This window comes from Rattus norvegicus, chromosome 5 (genome assembly GCF_036323735.1).
Source record: "Rattus norvegicus strain BN/NHsdMcwi chromosome 5, GRCr8, whole genome shotgun sequence".
Lineage (NCBI taxonomy): Eukaryota > Metazoa > Chordata > Mammalia > Rodentia > Muridae > Rattus > Rattus norvegicus.
In genome coordinates, this window is record NC_086023.1 from 95,838,436 (window position 1) to 95,865,384 (window position 26,949).

The 26,949-nt window shown below is 37.1% G+C and overlaps 1 protein-coding gene and 1 pseudogene across 44 annotated transcripts in view; one reads left to right on the top strand and one right to left on the bottom strand.

The window, feature by feature from the left end:
* The window catches only part of Cog5-ps1 (component of oligomeric golgi complex 5, pseudogene 1), a 172,215-nt pseudogene extending 146,838 nt beyond the window's left edge, over positions 1-25,377 (top strand).
* Ptprd (protein tyrosine phosphatase, receptor type, D) overlaps positions 1-26,949 on the bottom strand; it is a 2,322,278-nt gene that overhangs the window by 745,215 nt on the left and 1,550,114 nt on the right. The gene's annotated exons all lie outside the window — the stretch shown is intronic.

The window sequence follows — 26,949 nt, forward strand, 5'->3', positions numbered from 1 at the left end:
AATATTATTGTGTTAAATGAAAAAAGCTAAAGAAAGATAAATATTGAATGATTTTTTTTGTATCTATGAAATCTCAAATTAAGCCACAACACTTGAGAATTTATTTGCACATTAACTTAAAAGTTTTCTTTTTGAAATTCAGTAGTTTAGGCAATGCTTGGTTGCCACGTTGTAGAGCAACAGTTAGTTGGGGTCAAGCCATAATTAATTTCTAGATGTAAAGGCTATGCTCTCTGCCTAGGACACTTACCAGACACCTCTAGATGATTGCCAAAATGTCTAGATATTTGGAAAATATGAATTTTGACGAAAGTTGATGAAAAAACAATCATTTGATTAGGTGATTTAAGTTGGTTCAAATTTTAGATGGTTCTATCTCAAGAATTGAATCTGAAATGCTCAAGATAACAAGACACAGAACCTGGGGAACTGACATAAAAATTATTTTCTTGTTTACTTCTACTGCTATAATCAAGTGTTTCTGTCTCAGGAATGGTCATATTTAATCAGCATCTATGCACTTATGGTAGGCTAACCTGATCTAACAGCTTGCAAGTTCCAATCTTTCAAAAACACGTTTAAATAAACTATTAATTTTTTAATGTGAAAAATGTAACCAGGACATTTTACCCATGTTTCAATAATTTACAGCCATAAAATTCTGTCATAAGCATAAGAGCATAGTGTAAAGTATGTGGGACATTCTTTGGACACAAACATATTCAATATTGGTATCAGTGTGATAAATTACAATATAGAGAGCATATATATGAAATGAGTTCAGTTTGTGGGTAATTATGCGGATAATTACTCTGACCTAAATTATTAAAGTGAATAAAGTCGAATGTTGTGACTGGCACTGCTCACACATGTTTTAAGCTTATACAATTTTAGAAAGGTTATCCGGAGAACATTTTCTGGGATGTAACTTGGGAGGGAGCTGGAAATGTCACAGAATAATCCAGTGGCCCAAAATTTCTCCTTGTTAGAATTGCTTGTATGTTTAAGAATATAAAATGATAACATGCTTACATTTACTAAAGTAAATATAAAGATTTTGTGTAATTATGTGAAAATTAGGAAAACCTATTTAGTCTTCAATGTCACTCATTAATAACATTATTATTCTACAAGTGAATTTCTTTCTCTTCCTTTAAACTAGACCTTTTGCCTCCAGTATTTGACTTCTGATAGTTTATCATAATTATAATTATTATTGATATTATTATTTACTTTTGGTCATTATTCATATTTTTAGAGATTATTATTTTGTACATCTCCAATGGATACAGCAAAGTTACTAATGAAAAAATAATCATAGCAATGATGTTTATTATTTCCTCAGTCAGTTCACTGAGTCCGTTCTGCTCATGAAGAACCTCTAATTTGTTTTGTTTTGGTGTCAGGTGATAAAGTAGTCCCCATTGTCCTTAATCATATATTAAAACTCTTATCTATTGGCTCAGCCTTCTAAACACCTGGTGTTACTTTTATATACTCCTATGGCTTAGAGATTGTGATTTGACATTTTGTGGGAGAGTTGACTTATGCTATTAAGTTGATCATTTGACTACATTGTGCACCAGCATTTATATTCCTGGAGAGCCTTACACACAATGTTCACCAGGAGGAAACACAAATGCGGTATTATGTGTGTTAGCAAAAATATGGAAGCAGATGGGATGTCTGTAACCATTAAATGAATGCAAGTCTTTATAGAATAATACTGTAAAGAATTGATGTGGAAACTCTACAACAAGATCATACATAGTTTCATAAAATTGCAGATACCACTGAGAAATAAGAACTGAGTAGAAACAGCAAATGAAAGATAACGGAGTGAAAATCTGTGATCATAATCTCTGATGAAACTTTTAAAGAGGTGATATAATGATATACAAACATTGTTGGAGACAGACAATTAAGATGTTGAAAACATTTTGTGGATACTTTTTACATGGAAGTATTAGAATTTGAACCTACTTCCTAAATGGGAGCTAGTCCATGGCTATTCATCTCTTATGTTTCATAATCTACAAGCATAGACCAGGAGGATATGTTTCTTATTTCTACACAGCAAAACAGGAGCATGAACAGCAGTGCATAGCATCAATCATCTTTGTCTTTAATATTTGTTTATAGACTGTATCTGTTTTAAGATTTTAAAGTTACTTTATAGAGTGATGCTTCAACTTTTACCACTTTATGTGGGTTTTGGACATTCTAGCATTATGTATTTCTGTGTGACATTCTTTGTGACTAGGTATGAATTAGTGGCATACTCTTCTAACTGTGTGATTGTTTGGCAGTTAGAATATATTTCCTTATAGGTTACATGTCTACAATTGTAATTATGTTTTCAAGAATAAAATATTTCATAGTAGGAAGCAGTATAGGTGTTATTGGAAGCTTCATGCTGTGTAATAGAAGTGAGGATTACTTTCTTATGGACCATGGTTTCTATGAATAGAATTAACCAGACACCAATTATCACCTCATTGAAAGAATAAGTCACTGTGACATCTACAGCTGAGATCAAACTCATTGTTTTTGCAATGTGAATTAATTAGAATTGGAGAGAGCTATACTGAAGGACTATGGAACACTGAAAATATATTTTAAGCCCTTCATGGAAGAAAGAATGCGTTTCAACTAGGATATGATATTAATATGTAATAATTTTATTTATACAAAAGTACATTGTGTAAATATTAAGAAGACAGTGTAAAAGGCATAAAATTATCTTCCTTTTAGTGTGACTATCATCAAAAGGATACAAACATTGATAAACATTTATTTAGTTTTAACTGGCATGCATACTATAAAAAAGGGTTTACTACAAAGGGCATAGCTTTGTGGGTAAATGAAGGAAAATGGTTGGCTTCTTACAGTCATGCAAAACCGTATCATATAAGTACACTCACCAGCTTCACATCAGATAAATATGCCCACCAGCCACACATCAGATAAATACGCCCATCAGCCTCTTTGGACACAGCAGTAGGTGTTACCATCTGCTCCCAATATGCCTGCAACCCTGTAACTCTTCCATTTTGGCACCAGAATTTATGGGAAGAGCATGATGTCCTAAGATACACGGATTTCTGAAAAATGCATTGAAAGAGAATCTGTGGTGACACAGAGTTGTATATAAATAGCTGTGTTTGCTTCAACCACTGCTGTGTTGGAAGAATTCACCTCTTCCTTCTATGTTGGGACAGGATGACATGACCCAGGAAACTTAACATCTTGTTGGAATGAGCAGGTAGACATAACATTGTTCCAGAAGATAATCATCACATTTGTCATTTATCTGTTTGTACCAGAAAATGTAAAGAGGAAAACAGAACATAAATTTTATGATAAAAACAGATGGTCCCACTACCAGGTAACAGGGAAGAGAAAAAGTCCTGAGAAAATTGGTAGCCACATTTTGAAGATAATGTTCCCATCTTAGGGGACATTTCTATGAGGTACATTCTAATCTTTAAAATTGGTTTCTGATGATGAGAGGTAGAATTCTTCAGTGCATCAGACTGATAAAATGCTGAATTCCCAAGACTCAGAAAATTTAAATCTCATATTACCTATATTTACACCCAATTATTTTCTTGTCTTTATACCCACAAAAAGTTATTTAGATTGTGTAATAATTTATAATTTGTGGATATTATTTCAAATAAATATAGCCATTTACCTTCAAAGAAGGTTTACTTTGTTAATTTTTATTATAATTTATTATTTAGAACAATGAAGCTTCTGGTTTCTGCCTGTGCCCAGAGTTGACCAGCACCACAGCTCTCTGTCCCCAGATCTGGTGGAGAGAGAGCTGGACTCTCAGAAGTGCAGACAATCCTGAGAGCACAAGTGAGACCACCACTATTACTCACATTACTCCCCAAGAAGGACCTACATGGAGCCCTCTGTACACAGGAACCGAGGAGAAATCTGAGACAGGATTCTTCCAGTTTCTGCCTGTGCCCAGAGCTGACCCTGTGACACAGTTCTGTGTACCCATTTCCTGCTGGGAGAAAATAGGTCTACAGAAGTGCTAACACACAGGCTTATAGACGGGTCAAGCCACTGTCAGAGACAGCAAGACTAGCTAACACCAGAGATAAGCAGATGGCAAGAGTCAAGGGCAAGAACCTAAGCAACAGAAACCAAGGCCATTTGGCATCATCAGAACCCGGTTCACCCTAAACAGCGAGCCCTGGATACCCCAAAATACCGGAAAAGCAAGATTTTAATTTAAAATCACAACTCATGATGATGTTAGAGGACCTTAAGAAGGACATAAATAATTCCCTTAAAGAATTACAAGACAACACAGGTAAACCGGTAGAAACCCTTAAAGAGGAAACACAAAAGTCCCTTAAAGAATTACAAGAAAACACAACCAAAGAGGCGAAGAAATTGAACATACTCTCCAGGATCTAAAAATGGAAATAGAAACAATAAAGAAATCACAACAGAGACAAACTTGAAGTTAGAAACCCGGGAAAGAGATCATGAGTCCTAGGCACAAGCATTATCAACAGAATACAAGAGATAGAAGAGAGAATCTCATGGGCAGAAGATGGCTTACAAAACATTGACACAATCAACAACAAAAATGTAAAATGCAAAAAACAATCCTAACCCAAAATATTCTGAAAATCCAGGACACAATAAGAAGAAAACCTAAGGATTATAGGTATAGAAGAGAACGAAGATTCCCAACTTAAAGGGCCAGTAAATATCTTCCACAATATTATACAAGAAAACATCCCTAACTTAAAGAAAGAGATGCCCATAAACATACAAAAAGCCTACAAAACTCCAAATAGATTGGACTAGAAAACAAATTCCTCCATCACATAATAGTCAAAACATCAAATGCACAAAACAAAGAAAGAATATTATAAGCAGTAAGGGAAAAAGGTCAAGTAATGACCTTTGAAGGCAGACCTATCGGAATTATACCACACTTCTCAACAGAGACTACGAAAGCCAGAAGATCCTGGGCAGATGTCATACAGACCCTAAGATAACACAAATGCCAGTAGATTGCTTTTGGTAAAATGGCATTTTAAACTGTACTAATGCTGCCAACCCATGAGCATGGGAGGTTTTTTTATCTTCTAAAATCTTCAATTTCTTTCTTCAGAGACTTGAAGTTCTTGTTATACAGATCTTGCACTTGCTTGGTTAAAGTCACACCGAGGTATTTTATATTATTTGGGACTATTATGAAGGGTGTCATTTCCCTAATTTATTTATCAGCCTGTTTATTCTTTGAGGAGAGGAAGGCTACTGATTTGTTTGAGTTAATCCAAAGGGTACACATGTATAGACCCATGGCTCTAGTTGCATGTGTAGCAGAGGATGGTATTGTTGGGCACTGATGTGAGGAGAAGCCCTTGGTCCTGCCCAGGCTTAACCCCCAGTGTAGGGGAATGTCAGGGTGTGGAGGCAGGAAGGGGTACATGGAAGGGCTGGAGATCACCCTCATAGAAGCGAGAGAGGGGATGTGATAGTGGGTTTAAATATTAAAATAAATGTATAAAATAATGAAGCAGAGTATATTCTTAGAATTGAACAGTGTTGATGAAGGCAATATAAAATTTAAACAAGTTGGCCATCAAAAATGGTAACAAGAGCAATGGGAATCAACAATAACAGTAAAATTGGCATTGCCTAATCAATAGTCAACGTATGGAAGCAGCAACGTATCCATGAGAAAAATAGCGGAGCTCCAATAGACAAAAATTAATTGCTGGGTTAAAGAATCTGAAATGTTCAATAGGTATTTATTCCTTATTTTTAAGTAGACAGAATATTAATTACAGAGAGACGATGCTCTTGAGTGAACAGAAGGATTTTGTTTTTAGTTCTGAAACACCTGCACAGATAAGATTACCATCCGCACCTCCCATGAAGTCAAGAAAGTGTATGGAAGGCAACACTAGAGATATTCTTGATGCATAATGAGGCAGCAGGGCAAGGTGTGATGCGAAAATCAAAGTGCCTTCTCGAGATTGCCATGACTGACATATATAAGACAGGCAAAGCATCCTATGAATTAACTTTTTCTAGCACCTGATTTTTAAAAAACCTCTGAAGCAATAAAACCATGTTATTATCTACAAACAGCTTGAAAAGCTGCAAAATTAATTCGTGACATGTGCCTGTCACTTATATTTTCATCCTCGCTGAATTATTCCTAATAATAATGATTAGCCCTTATATATTGTAAATGGGAAATTTTTTTCCTCGAGGATTTGACATGGGAAGAAACTATTCCTTAATTGTCCATTGGTATATACATAAAGTTTCATTTCAAACATTCTTGAATACTAACATTATTAAAAGAATTAAATTTTAAGTTTAAATTCTGAGTGACACAATGAAGACAAAATTTAAGGCTGTGCTTGTGTGATATTGAAAAAGGGAAAGTGTATACTCTCCAGGGGGTCATTTGACTTAGGTTTTATCATAAATGATCAAAATGTTGACTTATTCCAGTATATAATATATGGCTAAGTACAAGCAAATATATCGGGTTATATTTAATTTTAAAAGTTTAACTGAACCTTAAAATAAATAATAGAAATTACACTCCAAGTTTGTTACATTTATTTTGCAAATATCTAGACAAGTGTTTCTAATACTGTTCCTCATGCTGTAGTGACCCCTACAGCCATGACATTATTTTTGTTGCTACTTCATAACTACCATTTTGCTACTATTGTGAATGTAAATATCTGTGTTTTCAGACGGTCTTTTGCAGTTGTGACCCACTAGTTGAGAAGTGCTGATCTAGACTATTGATATTACAAATTCTGCAATCACTTTGGCTTTCACCAGAGTTTCACATTGGAGCCCTTCCTCTCATTCATGTACGAGAGGGAAAAACTGGACATCATGTTGGATCTGTATTTCCTTTTAATTTATCATCAAGAGTTATTATCAACAAGCAGGGTCTGGGTAGTTTAATGATCTAAGCAGAAGAAAATGAGCAATTTGAGCCACTGAACCATAACCATGCTACTGGAAATGAGACTTCTTCCAAGTCATTCAGAGATCCATGCCAACAGATGAGTGGTGCAGGTAGCCTTCGGCCATTTGGCTTCCCCAGCATCCAAACCAGTTCTGTTCCCTGAGCCTCATCAGCATCAATCATGGAGATAACTATTTATCCTCTTACTGTACCAGGGCTGCAAGACTCATTTTGCCACCATGGTAGCTCATAATGCAGATAACATGGTACACAGAGAGATACATTTACCAATAATGTTTAAAATAGACTAAAACAGCTTCCTCAGAACTGATTATCATCCATTTTATAAATAAACATTTACTTTTCTTTCCTTCAAAACTGAAGCAGAGACCATAGTGGAATACTTCCTTTCTATGGCTTGCTCAGCCTATGTTTGTGTTTGCTTGTTTGTTTGTTTGTTTGTTTTTTCCTAAGACAGTTTATTCTGTGCTGCATGGCTATTCTGGAACTCACCGTGGAGAGCAGGCTGTCCTGGACTTAACAGATCCCCCTGTCTCTACCTCCCAAGGCATATACTACCACCACTGCCTACATAAATATTCTTAGAAAATTAAACTGGTCAATAAAGATTTCCTTCAGTTCTCAATATTGGTATGCAATACAAAAGGACAAGATGATACACAAAACATCAAGAGTCAGAAAGCTGGGAGGTTCTCATTTGAATATCTTGTAATTATTGTACAGTGATGTTTTCTCTCCAGTAGAAAGTGAACACAGGTAGTGAGTCACCTTTGTCTTTCTTCACCTTTGATCACACTCTACTTGTAACTCTATAACGCTGATCCTCATTTGCCTTTCTTTCTTCAAATGCTCATGCTTAATTCTATATTAAAATTATCTTTAATAAACTCTCCAACTCTGGTGCAAACAGTCTAGTTCAGAAACTTGTTTTTGCCTCAAAGCCATAGATCCTTGTTTGGCTTGAATCAAGGTCTCTAAAATACGAAGAGAACTCTTCAGACTGAAGAGTGACAGCAGGATACTTCATGAATGTTCTCAAAGCAAATAAATAGGCCTAGAAAACATCCATTCAGTGGTTATTTGAATTATAATAGGATGATCTTGGCTAAGTATGATGAGTGAAAGAAATAGTGAATAATATCTAATGAATATTATTGGGTATGATTATATAAGTTCAATGTAAATATCTTACTTTGAAAAAAGTAATTAGCTACAATAGTTTGTGGCTTAATTGTTGAAAAATTGCATGGGTTACAGCACTTTTCTTTTTTCCTTAGCAATTCTATTTCCACTGAAATTACAATGGAATTGAAAATGTGCCCAATCCAAAAGCTGGAGGATCCTCTGCTGTCCAGCATTATGAACACCTCTGCTCTCCATGGAGAGAAACTCTTCTTCTCTGTATAGATATGAACCCCTCTGCTCTCCCTAGAGAAGAAACCCTCTGCCCTAAATAGAGATGAATCCCTCTGATCTCCACAGTGATGGAGACATGAATTTCTGGCTCACCCTAAAGAGAAACCTGTCTGCTCTTCATAGTGGTGACCCCTCTGTTCTCCATGTAGAGGTATCTCTCTGCGCTCCATTTTGGTATTACCCACCCCCATGCACCACCCAGACCTAAAACAGGGTGAAAAGTAAGTCTCATTTCCATTTTCTCCTTCTTCTGATATTGTTCAACAAAAAAATGTGCAGTAGGAACATCCCTGGACATCAGGCTGTGCCCATAGGAAGTATGAGCAGAAGTGCTTCTTTATCCATAGCTCACTGGCATGAAATGCTTACTTGTCCACTTATTTGGACACCACTTGTGCTCTTTCTGCAGGCCCACAATAAGTGCCAAGCCTTTTGCTCAGCAAAGGAAACAAAAAGTTAGATATATTCATGAATTTCAACAATCAAAATTAGCCGTGATACCAGCAAACTTCTAACTAGTGTCCAGGGTAATGGTTGTTGCACAGTGAGGCTTGCAGGACACTGGGAATATGTTAGACACAGAACAAAGTCAAACATTTGTTCAATGTTGTTGGAAGAGACAATGAATTGCCAAGTGTTTCATTATACATAGTAACTTTTGTTTGTTTTTTCAAGGGTAGCAATTATTACCTTTTTCCACAGCCATGGAATTACACGAATGAAAGATGCTATAGAGAGGATATGTTTAGACTTTCATAGTTTAGTGAAGGAGGAAGCAGTTCGAACAGAAGACAGTGAATGGTCACCCAGCCTCTGCATGGGCCTCATCTACTCCCAAAGCTCTTCTGCTCTCATCCAGCAGTGCTTCTCTGGGCTCCGCCTGGACTCTCGGGAACTTGCTACAATTATCCCTTACTTATTCTTTACCATGCAGATTCTCTAACTGAGCTAGCAGAGCAATCTTATCTTTTCCTCAATGAGTCCTTAATGACTATAGTTAATAAAACAGAGAAAATTCAATTGAATACAATGCTCCAAAGATGTTCTGTCTTTTAAATTTTCTGCTGATCTTAACTAAAAACACATTTATGTCAGCTCTCAGACTCAGCATATTGTTCTCTTCATTCTGGGTGACTCCATAAATTGTAATTATCATCCTTTGTGTCTTTCACAAGATTATAGGTGACTGAGTACTTCATCAAGTGAGGCCAGAATTTCCCAAAGTAAAAAGGCAAAACATCTGTATAATGACCTAGGAGAGTAGATTGAACACACTGAAAGGGAGAGTTGAAGCACTGCGTGGTTTATCAGTTTAGCATTCAAATACATTCAACTAATATGAAATTGATGTGGCTCTGCTAAAGTGTCAGTACCATTTTTGGGTTCAATTTTTCTCAAAAATGTATTCATCGTAATAGTTTATGTGTATGAATATCCCGTCGGCATGTGTGCATATGTACCACGTGTATGCCTGGTACCTAAAGAAGTCAGAAGAGGGCATTCGATCCCTTGGGACTGGAGTTACAGATAGTTGTGAGCTGACTTATTGGTGCTAATAATCAGCAAGCTGCCTCTAGAGTTCTCCTGATTCCACCTCTGTACTACAAAAGGCAGACACTGACCACTCATTCACATTGTATCTCAGCCTGCATTCTGCACATTGCTAGTTGACCTGTAATGCTGTAAATTTAGTAAGGCCATCATTTGACATTCATTCTTAAGAAATAGGAATTGCATACTGGCTGGTTGGTTGTCCAAAGGTCATTTAAAATAGTCCAATATATAGTAGTTATTTGTCCACATTTTCCTCTAAATATGTTGCTTATGCATCCCCGTGGTTTACAATCATTATGATGTTGTTTTTACTTTTAAAATATTTTTAGCACAGATAGCATGACTTCTCTCCCAACCTTCCTAATCTGTGTGTTTGGGTTGGAGATCAGTTGGTTTGATTGAACATATTGCAGGGATAGCTAGTATTTGAAGACTTCTAATCAGAATTGTACTATCTAAAGTTATACATGTCAGCTCTGATCGCTAATACTCATATAAGCTAACATTAGAGGCTGGAGTGATCAGCTAGTAGATTTAGAAATGAATTTTCAATAGATATGGTAAATGTAAGTATTGTTTTGGATTCCCTGCCTGGAGAAGAATTGTAAGGTTGCAGAAACCAGCTGTCTGCATTCTTTGGCAGGGAATCCGAGATATGACTTTGAAATGGTCTTGTCTATGCATGACAGCTAAGCATGATGGTCACTATGCTGACTACAGATACTAATACATATATGGCAGTTGCTTTAAGAGGATTTTCATCCTGGAGTGTATGAAACATTAAGAACCTTAAATAACGTTAGATGCTTGTTTACCAATAAATGTTTTAGATACCATGACCCCATTTCATGTTTCTGCAATGATATGGTTGCAGGAAGAGACACAAAACTCTTACTGCCTCTACTGTGTGAATTTATATTTTCACAAATTGATTTGTTACAGTAAACAATCAATTGCCTAGATAAGTGGCAAAAGTCTGTGTATGTATGCATATATGGGTCTGACCATATATATATACCCAAACATACGCACAGACGCATACATACATATATACAACAGAGAGAGAGAGAGACAAAGAGAGAGATATTCAGATATTCAGACACACTGATACTCACACACCTACACATGTTCAACACATGTACTCCTAACACACATACACGCGCATACACACACACACACACACACACACACACACACACACACACACACACACAAACACACACCCCAATGACGAAGCTGCACAGATGCCCTATGAGACAGATTACGGTGGCTGCTGTCTGTTTTAATACGTGCCCTTGTCCCTCAGGTTGGGAAGCTTTTATCAGCAAATCCTCCAGAATTTCTTATGATGATTTGGCTCTTTATCTTGACCCTGTAGATGGTATCACTAAAACATTTTTATGGTGCTCAGTTGCCCATAGTTTCTCATATCCCTGTCTCTTTTATGACTGATGGCCATGATACACTCTCTTTCCATTAGTTACTTGAACTCCCATGCTATTTTTACTCTTCGAAAGTTTATATTGTATATACTTCATGGCAAAGTATAGTTTCAATTACTGTATTTTACTTTTTACCTGTGATAAATGTTCAATTCACCTTTCTCACAGAAAATTTCAATGATCAATTTTTCTTTTCTTACAGTACTGCCACACTTCTTTCTTATATCTTGAAAATAAGAAACTGATTGGTTAGGAAGGGGCTGAAGATGGGCTGCAGTCATTAAGAGCACTTATTATTTATTGAGATGATCTGAGATCAGTTTCTAGAGCCCACATAGAGTGGATCACAACTGCCTGTAACTCTTCCTTCAAAGGATTTGATACCCTTTTCTGGACTTCAGACTCTTGTACACACATGATAGACATTCCTGTGTGTGTGTGTGTGTGTATGTGTGTGTGTGTGTGTGTGTGTGTGTGTGTGTGTGTTTATGTGTAGGGGGGATGAGGTGGGGGAGCACCACTAAGAGGCAAAGATTAGGGGGCTTGGGTGAAGAAATCAGGAATGGGAAACTTGGAAGGGAGATAATCTTTGGAGCATAAATAAATAAAATAATTTAATAAAAAAGTAAAAAATATGATATCAAAATTTTAAAATAAAGTAAGTCTGTTTGGCAGTCAATATAATAAACACATTTAATTAAATAAAATTCAAAATTAAGTAAAAATTAAATTAAAATAATAAATGTTAGAAATGTCATCTAAAAGTGTTTTAAGCCATCAACATTATTTTTTCTTTTAATTTAACATTATTTATTTTGCATAAATTAACTCCTCTTGTCCTTAAAACAGCATTTCACGTGTGCCTTCTCACTATTGTTCTCATTTTCTTCTCAGAACATAAATCCAATCTCTTTCAAGTGGTAAAGATATGTTGTGGAGACAACAAACCCTTTAGTCTGATCTGGAAGGGTAAATTAGCTTAGTCATAGTGAGATCTTGTACTAGTTTAGATAGGTGATGCTATCCTGAAATAGCAGATGCTTGAAACAAAATTTCTCTTTCTTCTCTCCATCTTTAATTTCTTCTTTTCCTTCCTCTCCCTCCCTCCTTTCATTTTTCACTCCTTCTGACTCCCTGTTTTGCTCTCTCTCTCTCTCTCTCCACCTCTCTGTCTCTGTTTATGTGTATATGTGTGTCTCTTTCTCTGTTCTCTCTAGCTTCCTTCTTCCCTTACTGCCCCCTTCCTTTCTTCCCTTTTGTTTTTTTCTGATACCATTCTCTCTATATGAAAGATGAAATGGAGAGCCTCACAATTAATATACACCTAATCTACAAAACATTTTTACTCAAATAGAGTTGTTAAAATTTAAATTTATTTAATTTAAATTTAATTTAATTTTAAAATTTATTTAATTTATTTTTTTAATTATCAATCATTCCCCCATCCCCCAACACCCCCATCCCCTTCTCTTCTGAGTGGGTGTGGCCCCTTGGTATCTCTCCCCAACCCTGATACTTCCTCTCCCACAGAGGCCAGACAAGACAGCCCAGCTAATAGAACATATACCATGTACAGACAACTGCTTTAAGGGAGGGTATCCCCTAGTGAGTGAGTTTGATTGATAATATTTTATCTTCATGTTGTGCTACTTATAACAATCATCTGCCTCTTCACAGATCTTAAATGTTTTAACATGAATTGTTACAGAACACATTTTCTAGTACATTTCTAGACTAAATCACTTGCCTGAAAACAAGCAGACTGTAAATAATTTTTAATCAATAATTGTTTCTGCTTAGTATTTGCATGAAGGGTTATGTAGGTACGGTGGCTTACTTACATGACTTTCCATCAGTTTAGGCTGGAGATTGTTTGGATCTTAATAAGCAAATCTTATGATTATATTTGGGCCTAGAGAAATGATTGACTGGTTAAAAGTACTGGCTGCTCTTGCACAAGTCTTGGTTTCTCTTCTCAGTGCTCACATGGAGGATTTCACGGGAATCGGGCACCCTCTTCTGAGTTCTAGAAACATCCGACACAAGTAGTGCACAAGCATGCATACACATAAAAATAGTCAAAGACCCCTACAAATAATCAGGAATTTTTAGAAATACAGGAAATGGAAACTGGTTGAAAGGGGGATCAATAGCGTAGTTTTCATGAGGTCATCATCCAAGATGGGATGGGACGTTTTGGTAATCCTCATAGGTTTTCAGTCACAGTTCAATAAACTCATAGGTTACAAACAAGAGTGAGAAGAGCAAAATAAATAAAAACAAGATGACTGATCACAATCTGCAGCTCAGAGTTGTCCTTGCAATTCTTTCGTGCTTCTGCTAGATGTTATGACCAATATTCTCTATGTATTAACTTTCTGTTACTCACACCCACTCCTTATGCCCTGTGGAGAAGAGTACTCTTGTATGAAAGTCAGCATGTTTCTCTACTTCAGTCAGGAGGCTGAGGATGTGGGAAAATGGGCAGGAGTCCTGGTGAAGTTTTCCCTTATCAGTGTACTGTGTAAGGAGATTTCTGAGTGGACTTGCACATGTAAACAAATCTATCCTGCTGTGGATTAGGACACCGAGAGCTCTAAGATGTTCATGTACTTTTAAATCCTTGATAATCTTGTTATTTCCTATCCATAACTATGCATGATCAATGCAAAAGACTGAAATTCCAGTATTTGCGCAGTTGTCGTTGTTTTTAATGATGTTGCTCTTGCCTGTAAAAGGAAAAAGCATTTTAGAATGTGAAGGCCTACGTGAGTATGGGATCTGTCCTGTCAGGTCTGGGAATAATTCGCTGTTGCCTATTAAAGTTTTGTTCTTCAGCAAGCTAATCCCTCTCTGAAATTTTCTGAAATGGAGATACAACATCATGGCCAGCAATGGCTGTGAGAATGAAATAAGGAAATAAACATGACTGTAGGGAACATTCAGTGAATAGTGGCTTTCAACATAATTGCTAATACTAAAAACCATGCCAATGATAATAAGGAGAGTGGAGAGAAATGCTATAAGAAAGGAAGCCGAGCAGAGAGCGGTCTCTGCTGAGTAATGCCTCTGATAATTGCAAAAATGTGCACAAAATTTCTCCCACAAATATTAACCATAAAGTTTGCCATTTCAGAGATCTGAAGCTTCTTATGTTTGTCTTATTTAAGGAATTGTTTTTACTAATATTTTTCTCCTAGTGTGTGGGGATGGAGTTGCTTAATCACAATGGCTGTAGCCTCCCTAATGTTGCCTAAAGATCAGAGCTTTCCTGGTCTAGAAGAAAAATTAGAATCTGCTGGGAATAGTAGGTCAGCTATAAGAAAGTTTTGGATGCTCAACTTTGGCATATGTAGACCAAAGATGAGAGCACCATTTTCATGGGAGACAGAAGGTCAAAAAAGTGATATGAGAGCTTTGTCCTAAGGCAGGAGATACCACAAGAGTCAAGCATGGGAGAGCAGGGGGTGCCATAACACTATCACAGGAGTGGCAGGGACAGAGCAAACTGCATCATTTTAGACCCCAAAGGCTCTAAGTCATTTGCTTTAAGTAATATTTATATACATCATATGCTTTTCATATATTGCATTCTGTCCTTGCTTGTCTTTCAGTTCCATTCACTTGCAATACTAACATTATCCGGATATCAAATTTTGCAACTTTTTCTATGGCAACTGGTCTCACAACATAGCTTCAACTTTAGTATCATTCTGGGACATGAGAGATATGCAATGAACCACACCAGAATCATGAAAGCCAGGAGTGAGCCCCAGGAAGTGTGTTCTCACAAGTGCTATAGATGGTGCTGAGGTGCAGTCTCCAAGCACTGTTCTAGGGTGGCACACATTTCACATGCTCATATGTTGCAAATGTAACTCCATCTTCCTCTCCAACTGCCCCCGACCACGCCCAGGGCTGTTGCTTTTATACAAAAATCTCCTACTTATTGCCAAACATGAAGGTTTGCTCAACCCTTTTCCTTTCATTATATCAGGTCATGAAATAATCCAGTAACTAAACAAAAGTTTTCAAAGACATCTTTTGACTTCAGAACATCACCAGCTTAGCCTACAATTTAGATAGACTTTCTCTCTGAAGAACTGTTTTGCTCCAAGAAGCAAATCCAGTCCATCACATGTTTTTTCAGCTAAGCATTTACTTGGCTTACATGTTGCATATGGCTTTATATTTTTGGATTTTTGTGCTACAGACAAGTTAAATACAAGCATGACACAGACACAGTATGTTCTCCAACATCTCCTATATATTTGCTACCTGGCCTTGTACAGAAATGTTTTGCACACAATTTTCCTAGATGGTAAATATAATATTGTAATGGAATTTATAGTGTAGTGGAGTGCTCATGAAATAAATCAAATTCTCTGGTTGTCTGTTTCAAAATGTCTCAGACAAAACAAGAAAATGTTCCAGGAAATTGAGTGAAGTGGAGCTGGGTTCAAGGATCTAACTGGGAGCTCAGCATGTGAAAAGGAATTGCCTGGTTATGCTTACTTTGCTAGAATGTGGCTTACATTTGCAGGGCTTTCTGGAGTTCTCTAGATTTAGTGTAGTTGGCCAAATATCACTTCACAAATCCCACTGACCCTGTCTTTAGGTTGGAACCTTCAGGATGCTTCCTTGGTGGGTAGCCTCACTTGACCCTATGCTTTACTATTCTAGATGCTCAGTCATGATCTTGGGCACAAGTGGAAACATATTTTTGCATTTTAAATACTCTATATTAAGACTTTAAAGAATGTACTTATGAAATCCTAATATATGCTTGAGTATAAGAAGAACCATTTCTTTAAGGCATCACATTTATCCTCTGCTAACAAGTGACTAGCAAAGTATTAACACAATTTTGCCTGAGGGTCTAGGTCCATTTCTTAAGTGTTTTGAAGGCAAATAACAAGGAGATTTGAAATGACATTAGCTATGAATTGTACTTATCACAGTGAGAATTATGTTCTCTCTCTCTCTCTCTCTCTCTCTCTCTCTCTCTCTCTCTCTCTCTCTGTGTGTGTGTAGATACCAAAGAAAATCATGTAGCAAACATAACCACAAGAAAATATGTCTCATAAATAGACATATTTGATTACTTTCCTTTATTATACCATAAATTACATGATACCAAACCAAACAATTACTTTTTTGTTACCAAAAGTAGACTGAAGAAGTATTTTTCTTCCTGCTTCTCAGAGAAAAGGTGTGAGTTTAGAAGTACAGGTCACTGCCAGGCTCTAACAATTTCTGACTGGGGACATTTCTTGTCTCATTTTCTGGTCACCTTGTCTGCTTTTACTGGTGCCCCATCATGTCAAATAAAGTACACACCTCACTCTTCTTTCTCTCTACAAAGCCAGGCTAAAATAATTTCACTTGTTTTGTAGCTATCACTGATGCTTTTGGCATGAAAAATGGAAACACTGGAAACATTAAGGTATGGTCTACATCTTTAGCATCTCAATGGATGCCCTCCTCCCATTAATAACTCATTCCCTTCCAAAAGGTACATTTTCACTTCAAGCAGGGATGGCATTGGATGGCAGTTTCTGAGCTAGAAGTAGTTAGGCAATCCAACAGACTTCTTCATCTCTCCCCTAGCCTCTCACACTCCTCAGGAATCAGATCATTGTCTGCTTGCTCATTCTAGTTCCTCTCGCACAGCGGGCTTCCCTTATCACTGGCATTACTTTCAATCTCCTTGTAGATCTTGCTGATTAAAAACACTGGTCTTGAGAAAATTCTCTTTCTTGAAAGTCAATGATTGAAGATTAGTCCTATTTATATTGTAAGGCACTCTCTTAAAGCCTCTGGTGACTTTAGTCTCTTGACTGGTGCAAACCTCCGCTAATTCTCTTTATCCAGATAATCCACTGGAGTCCAATATTCATCACACGGCAAAATGAAAGCTTTTAAGAAAAAGAATAAATGTGAAAGCTTAAATTCACACAGAATTTTAGTCTTAATAAAACTGTGAAAGAAATTATGAGGAAGTCAGAGGTTTTGTGTCCTGCTTTCAATGAGGTAATGTGAAGGCAAATGAAATCCATGCTGCCCTATGACGTATGTTTTGGTCAACTTGAGTTTCTTTAATAGGTATGTGAATCACAGACCTTGGAGAGAAAAAGAGGAAGGATGAGTTTATCTTCTGATCACATGGGATAAACTTTGTCCAGCAAAGCTCTTATGTCTTCCTTGCTTTTGTAAGGATTTCTTCATTGCTCTCATGTCTCTATTTGATGTCTAATCTAATAAAGTCATTAGATACTTAGTGGGCACTGACCACATACACATTTCTAATGGATATTTGTAATATATGGGGGAAGTCGGTCCTGAAGGACTTCCAAAATAAAAGTGAATTTACACGAAACTGTTCTGAATGAAGGCTAGAAAACTAGAGAAAGCTGACAAAACCCAGATTAGTCTTTTCCCCAATCAAATTTCCTGAGGCATTGGGGGAAGAAACTTTGTGAAGAAAAGCAGATCTTCTACATGTTAACCTACTAATCCAGGCCTAACAGGATGAAATTAGTAGTTGACCAGGGTTCTGATAACTGGAAGTGTTATAAATCACGTCTCACCTCATCCTCTTTCCTCTAGTTATACATAATAGGTCAGCTGAACCCAGTTTCTTACTCAGCAGCACAGGATTCTACAATGCATTTTCCATATATATTCCCCAAACATTGTAGACATTTTCCTACATTTCAAAAAAGTTGGTCCAATAAAAATAAGATAGCCTTATTTTATATTATAGAGGACAACATAGTATAGTTCGCTGTAAATTGTTTGATTGTATTCTAAAAGATTGTTAGGTCTGTGGAACAAGAAATATTTGAAGAAGGAGATATTCAAGATAGAGGCAGAAGATTTTTTTTAACTAGGCATACTATCTTAGAGTTTTATTGCTGGGAAGAGATTTCATGGCAAATCTTATAAAGACAACATTTAATTGGGGTTGGCTTACAGTTTCAGAGGTGTAGTCCATTATCCTCATGGTGGAAAGAATGAGGCCAACATGGTACTGGAGATTGAGGGGAGAGTTCTACATCTTGATTTGCACGTAGCAAGGAAAATTTGTTTGCCATACTGAGCATAACTGGAACATATATGACCTCAATGCCTACCTCCACAGACACACTTCCTCTAAAAATGCCACACCTACTTTAACAAGGCTATATCTCCTAATGGTGCCACTCCCCATGGGTCAAGCATTCAAACGCATGTCTAGGGTGCCACTCCTAGTTAAACAACCACAAACAGCTTACTTCCTTGAGTAGGCTCAATCAGATGAGCATAATAAAGCAAAGATCATCATGTATATAAAACAAAACTTTAACAATAATAAAAGCAGCATAGCTGTGAAATATACCCCTTTGACCTGAAACTTCCAACAAAATCTGTCACTTAGAGCTTATTTATAAACCCAATGAAAAGCCACAATCTAGTCATTCTGCCTACAGTACCTTTTGTTGATTGTGTGGGTTTCTACAATATAATTTCAGGTAGACACAGTGATAGATACTGATGGTCCAACAGTTAGAGTGAAGTTAAGGTGTCTGCACATAACATGTTACCTGACAGCTATATTTGGGTTATGTCAAGGCATAAATGTCCAGCATTGTAAAGTTCTTTATGTAAGTACATTTTCAGGGTTTATTATAGATGGGAAGCCCTAGGACAATCATTTGTTTCTTTCCATGAGCACATCCAAAATATTTCTGCATACAGATAGGCATTAGGTAATAGATTAAGCATAGATATGGATATACTCACACCTCAGTCCACAGTTTTAGTGTATGCCTCAGAGAACCCCTCCCTTCCTGCAGCGTACTAGATTACCAGGGTAAAGGAATATTGAATTCCCTCCCTTATTTCCAGAAAGATTTCAAGGCATTTTCTGATTTTATCTGCTTTAAGAAATAGGTTGGGAGAATTAATGAATAGTTTTGTTTTATTTTTCTGTATTTGTATATTTGGTATGCTTTAAGAATGGTTTTATGTGGTTCCAAGTTCTTTTCAGCCCATGAACCTTTAGTATAGACTGCAATCTGTGCTCCACTGTCAGTGCAAGTTGTCACTTCTGATTTAGGTAGAGGCTCCTGTGTAGATTATGGATCACTTAAAGAAATGCTTATCTCAGTTTGAGTTTAAATTTTACCACCCCCAAGATTTGATACAATTTAACCTGAACAATTATTGCTAAGATCTTCAAAGATGGCTCTGCAGGATTTAAAAATTGAATAAAAGGAATTACTTTCAGGTGTTACAACTGTTTAGCTAATACTATGGAAATGAAAATTATTGTTTCCTTGAATGGCAAGATCTACCAGGGATCACATAGTGAGTTGGACCCCCAAACTGTATAGGTTTGCAAGTGGACATTACAGATATAAACTCTTTAGCACCACTTAGCTGACAAATAAAATGAAATAAAATAAATTAAAATGACACTAAAATAGAAATAGAGAAATGTTGCCCAATTTCAAAGCAGGTGCATAGTGATTGGTCCTAAGAATCATTTCAGGGATGCTCTGGATTGCTGTCACCCCCAGGAGGGTTTGTCTTCACTCTTTGTGTCAAGAACCAAAGTGACTACACTACCAACCTATACTCATCAGAGAAACCAGGGTGATTTCACACGCACCATACCCACTCAGGTCAAAAATAAAGTTCTAAAATTCATGAAGATGCAGATTCCCTCCTCTTAAAACAACAGGGTCTTACCAATGGTCTGGAAGTTAGTTGTAAGCACGGGCCAGCACATAGGAAGAGGAGAAAGCAGTGGCCGCAATATGCTACCTTTTAATGTTTTTATTTTCATAATTTCAATTCCACATGATCAGTGGAGGATGAAATAGTCCTTTAAAACAAATTATGAGTCAAGTGTAAGTGCAGCACAGCCAACACTTCTGACAAAAACTTATATGGATGAAATTGTTCTAGCTCATCCATCAGTTAAAGGGAAGGTAGAGAGAGGGTCTGAAGCCATAGTAGTGAGTATGAATGGTAGTTATTTAAAAGTATGATATGATTCATACAGAGGGACTGTGACAGCCAATGTAACGGTTATATCTGTCATCCTTCCTTCACCACTAGGGAAAATCACAGCTGCATCTGATTGTTCTTTTTGTTTGACATTCTTGATCCCCTACAGGAAAGAGATGGTGTGGGTCAACAGCATGATTCTTTCTGATTATGGCTACTTGTCTTTCTAAAACTATGAGGCCTTAACCTTTCCTATTACATCTTTTTGTTTGTTGTGTATTAAGATAGGATCTTGAACTGACTATTTAGACCAGATTGCACATGATTTCCAGTCCTCCAACCTGTACCTCCTATGTGCAAGGATTAAAATATCTGCCACCATATTTGTATTTTTTCCTGTTAGTAATAAAAATAGACATCTTCTACAATGTATCGCAAATCTAATTTAGTAAAGATGTTGAAATGATAGTTCTCTGTGAAGTACAGAATGCTGAAGAGATATCTCTCTGGGCTATTAAGTGATTGTATGCATTTTTAGAAGAAACTTGAAGTCTTTCCTAAGACCTGAAGCCTATGTTCGGAAACTCAGAAATATTTCTATAAAATTTAGCTTACATGATTAAACGATTGTAGAATCAGTACCAAATTATAACACATTTAAACCAGGTGATTGGACTCCAATAATAGCATGCTTATCCTTTCTCAAACTTTACAATTAAAATAGTTTAAAGGTACAAATATAGTGATGCTACATAAAGGACCCATATCTAATGAGTTTGTGTATGCTTGTTTACACTTTTATTCTGGTGATCACAATATCCACTGAAATTTTAAACTGTTGAGAAATCATAGAGTAGAGAAGTATAAACTGAAGATACTTTTGCTAATGTATTTGATGAAAGAAACAAAGTCAATTTAGTTAAGGCTTAAAAGATATCATGTAACGTTTTGGAAACTGCTACATCAGTGATGCCATGGAGACTGTTGTTTCATTAGGCAACTGTCCTGCTACAGAATGATCTAGAAAGCCAAATGCTACTGCTCTACTAAAGAGACATAGCAATAAAATAGCTCCAGATGACATTATGCTATACTCATACATCTGGCCTTGCTCATCAGTATTAGAGAAGCTTCCTCCCACAGCACATAACATACAAAGAGACCCATAGCCCCACTACATGCAAAAAAGAGAACTTAAACATACTGAGACATCTATCAAATTCCTCTCCCATGACTTAGGGAACTCTGTAGAAGAGGGGGCAAAGAGTATAAGAGCCAGAGGGGCTGGACGACACCAAGGAAACAAGGCTGTCTAAAGACAGCTTTTGACCAATGCACATATGAATGCATAGAAAATGGGCAACATGTATAGGGCTTGCACGGTTCTGCAACAGATGAGGTTCTAGAGCTGATAGGAGAACTCAACACACTCCCTATGCCTAAATCAGAAGCTATTTCCAATTGATAACCACTTGCAAATGAGCATATTTGTTTCCTCTGAGGGACTGTCTGGGAAAACAAGGCTTTCATAGGTCGATGCATGGTTCTCAAAGAAAATGAACTCCACTGCATCTGTGAAGGAATTTTTGGGCTCACAATGTTGATTCAAGACATTTTTTAACCTTATAGATACTATGCATAAATATTATGGCTTCTGGTTTTATGCCCTTGTGGAATTCTTGTTTGTGTGAATATGTGGGTTTCTATATCTGTACCTGATCTTGGCCTTTTATTTATCTTCTTCTGTATGTTTTTCTATTCTGATTGTTTGATTTTATATTATTTTGTCATCATCCTTAGAGGCTTGCTTGTTTTCTAATGAGAGACAGAAAGTATGTGGATCTGGACGGCATAGGATGTGAGGAACTGGGAGTACCAGAGGATGGTAAACTATAATCTGAAAATATAGTGTGTGAAAAAATTCCATTTGCAATAAAATATGTGTGGGAGTGCTAGAAAGTATCTTTGAAAGAACTCTAAAAATATTCATTACCACAAACATCATTTATCAGTGTTTATATAGATGACATTTGGTACAATGCAAAGTTGGTCAGTATGAAAATATACATGTATTTAATTGCTTATGAAGCAATTTCTGAACTAATGTGAGACTCTAGGTTGGTTCCCTTCTAGAAGCAGATCCATAAGAAGGTATTAAAGCCTGGATCCACAGGCACTACTTCTGAGAGAATATAGCAGATTTGGTTTAGATTAACACCTTAAGTTTACTATTTAATGTTTTATTTAGAAAATCTTCCAAATAGTCAAATTTGATAACTTATGATCTATCTCAGGCTTTCAAAAGATCCTATTTTCAAAATTTTAATAGACAGTGACATGTAAGCCAAACATATTTGAATTTTCATCTCATTGTTGGGAATTGTCATTACAAAAATATAAAAATGTAACCAAGAGCTAGGCACTTTCTGGATGCTTGCAAAGTGCCGAGTAGCATAACTTTTCTGAATTATTTCATTTAATAGTCACCATAATGCTGAAAGTTAGATAGAGCAATTGTTTATTTTTACTGGCGTGAAAACAAAACATAGTTTTATAGACAACATTATGCATCCAGCTCCCAGTTCAAATAAATAAGAATTCAAAATAGAGCACCATTTCATTGGGTGGGGCTCTGGTTTCTGCTGCTGTGGTGCTGACTTTGCAGGAGTGATTACTATAGAAAACTTTTAAATTAAGACTTTGATGTAAAAACTTATATATTCCTATATTAATCAAGCTGTAATTTCTGAGCAACTAGCAAGTCTTGCCCATGGGATCAGTCAGTAGGATAAAGAACTATACCTACAGGTTGCTGCAAGACATGAAGATTTATTGACACAGGCAACTAGGGACTGAGTATTTGGAAGGTGTTCATCAGATGATACAGATGAGGATTTATAATTTACCGGGAACTGTTGATACGATGAAATTAAAAACAAGTGTTGAAACATACAATAAAATAGGAGCCAGTACTGTACAACTAGCAAGACTTCAGTGGGCAGCGATTCACTTTGGAGACTAATTCTCATATTACAGAAGGAAGTAGAGCGATAACAACAGTTGCTCAAAGTATCAATGAACTTAATTATCTCTATCAAGGCATGGATCTTCCTAGAGTAGAAGTAATAGAAAATGAGGTACTCTTTATTTCAAGAGGACAACTTGAAGTGGAAAATCAAGCTAAGTGTGTTCTGGAGCAAGGTATGGAGACTTAGAATCAAGCTCATTTTGAAACAGATCTTCAGGTTTTCTATGATCTCAGGACTTCTAAGGATACTGCTTATATTGTGGATGGTTATTGTGCTACTTTGGAAGACAGTATCAACAATGCATTTGTATCTCAAAGTTTTTACTCAGCCTTTCCAGTGACCTTGAAAAGAGGTCCTGTGCAAACTACCATACTAGCTCCAGAAAACACATCAGCTTTTCATGCTTCCTTCTCGGTAAAATATGGAAAAATTATGCATCATCTCTGTACTGGTTTGGGCAGATATGGCATTTATAAAAAGTATGAATCAAGAAGAAAAATCTTTTTCTCCCCTTTGATTCATTGAAGAAATAGTTTAGGATGGACAGTCTGAAATTTTACACGTGTTTTAGAGTACAATTACTCTGGCATTTTCGTCTCCCTTTCATGTATCAGCGGTCTGTTCTATGATTTTGAAACAGGCATTTGAAAGCATATCCTAAACTGTTAGGACTTTATAAAAACTTATGGAAACCTTTTCAGCAGTACAGTCAACATACTCAAGGAAATTTCAGTACACCTGGAACTGCTTACTTCTATGTTTACTTCCCACACATGGAACAAAATACACGACACATTTTCATACTGAAAAAGTCAGTTTATGGTTCAGAAGAAGCTTTGAAAGAGTCACTGCAACCCTATGCGGCTGTTTATCTCTTAAAATTCCTATCATGAATCTTTGAACTCATCAACATTTTTTTCCTTGGGTGGGCAAAATCCTTTCTCTCATGAGCTTGATAGGGTCATGAAAACTACAGCAAGTAAACTCAGTATCTGCCTTTGATGCAAACCTTACATTAATTGTGTCAAAAATAAGCCAGAGACAATTCAATTGTATGGTATGAAATCAGAGTAGCTTCTCTCTGCTCAAGGAGATAAAGCCACAAGATTGGGCCTCTCGTGGAAGGATGGTAGAGAAATATGGGAGTGGTGAATTCCTTATTTAAGTTGCACCAATCTGTAACAAATGTGACTGTCAGTCAGAGATTATTCTCAACAGCTGAGCAAACTAAAATGTCATCCCTAAAGACAATTCACAATCTTATGGGGAATGCCATACAGCCCTTACTGACTTCAGTGGTAGATGCAATTGAGGCCATAACAATCACCATGCTTCAGAAAGATTTTTCTGGGTCATTATCTAGCCCAGGAAAGCTGATGTTCCTTGTTCTCTGTACATGAACGAGCTACAAGGTTTCGTTGCCAGAGTTATGAATGACTACTTTAAGCAACTTGATTGCTTGAATTTTGTCATTGACAACACCGAAGCTATTGTGCAAAGAGCTACTGAAATTTTTACCAACCAGGCCAGGCTCATAAGACCTCTTGGTGAAGGTGGAAAAATGTGACTTGCTACTAATTTTGCACAGATGGATTGGGCTGTGGGACCACTTTGCAGAGGAGTGTTTGATTTGGGGATGTCCTACAGAATCCTGAGGTCATTCAAACTCCTGCTCTTCCAGACAAGTGAATGTGTGGCCCATTGTCCAGCAAAGAGATGTAATTCCATTCAGTATCATTATTTACTTTCTTTTCACAAGAAATGAAGTTGAAATTACTATAGGTACTTCTCCCATATGAAAAGAAGAGGCTCCTCATTTGAAGGAGATCCCTGGAAGCTTATGTTCACTCAATGAGAAACAGAAGGGAAAGAATTTGTACCAGTTAATTCCATTATAGTTCCGCTGTTTCAAAATGCTATGGCTAGTCATAAGTGACCTGTAGTCTCCATGCACAAACCCATCCAAAGATGGCAGCTAGCAACAAAAGATCATAGCTGATTGTCTGTATTTCCTATTGATCTTTTTGCCTCCCATTGTCTGTTGTTCCTATTGATCTAGTACTTCTTTGAAATATCAGAAGAGATGTGGTACAAAGTACACCCAGAGAACCAACACCACACAAGAAAGTTATGGAGAAATGGGAAAGAAAAGAAGCAGAAGGCTGTGTACACAATGAAGAGAGGCAGAACTGGAGAAATGAAAGTAGTGAGAAACAGTCTGATGTGAGTAGCCTGCTTTGCTACCTGAGAACATGGTGAGGTCCTGGCATGTGCTGCTGCCAAGGACCGTGTATGGGTCATGCTCTGAAGTGGCAGGGCTTCAATGTCCATGGCTCATGTTACCACCAAAAACCATATAGGTATCCTTTGTGTGGGGTGCTATGTAGAGCCATGTTGATTTCTGAGGGATTGGAGCTGCCCCCGCCCCTCATAGGCTCTAGCACTCAGGGGAACAAGCCCTGTACCTAGTCTGGGCAGTAACAATGAACTGGTTTTGGTGATGTGGACATGGAAGAGCTGACCCTGCTCTTTACCTAAGCCAAGCAAGAGAGCTTGCCCTGGTGGTAAAGGTACAGGAGAGCACGTGGATTCTACCATTCAGGCTCAGAACACAGTATAATTGAAAAAGAATTTTGAGCTTGATCATTTCTGTGTCCTCCCATCTTGAAATGTTGACATGCAGTATAAAATGTAGCATGAGCATACAGAAAGTTGGTAGGCATATCTTACATTGAAATTTTTTATTCTATTTCATAGACATAATTCCTGTCATATTGCCAATTAATATTTATGCTAATTCATGGTGCAATGTGCAAGGATAGAAGCAATGTGGGGAAGAAACTCATCTTCATCCATCTGCCCCACCAGTGAAGAAAGCAAAGTTATCCCCATTCTTAAGTAAGAAAATATGAATCTTGTATGAAGTGGAAAGCATGTCAATTTTGATGGATTTATTCCCATTGGTTTTTAAAATAAATAGACCTTGAGAATATTCAATCTTTGGAAAATAGCATTGTTACAACCATAAGACATTTAAATTCACAGTATTTAAAGAGATCTTGCTATTTGAGAATTTCATAGACATATTTGAACTTATTTATCCCCCAAAACATCCCAGGCTCTTTCTCCCTTTCCTTTTTTTTTTTCATCTTTATTAACTTGGGGATTTCTTCTTTACATTTCCATTGTTATTCCGGGCCAACATCCCCCTAACCCCTCCCCCTCCCCTTGTCTATGGGTGTTCCCCTCCCCATCCTCCCTCCATTACCACCCTCCCCTCAACAATCACGTTCACTGGGGGGGGGGTTCAGTCTTGGCAGGACCAAGGGCTTCTCCTTCCACTGGTGGTCTTACTAGGCTATTCATTGCTACCTATGAGGTTGGAGCCCAGGGTCAGTCCATGTATAGTCTTTGGGTAGTGGCTTAGTCCCTGGAAGCTCTGGTTGGTTGGCATTGTTGTTCATATGGGGTCTCGAGCCCCTTCAGCTCTTTCAGTCCTTTCTCTGAG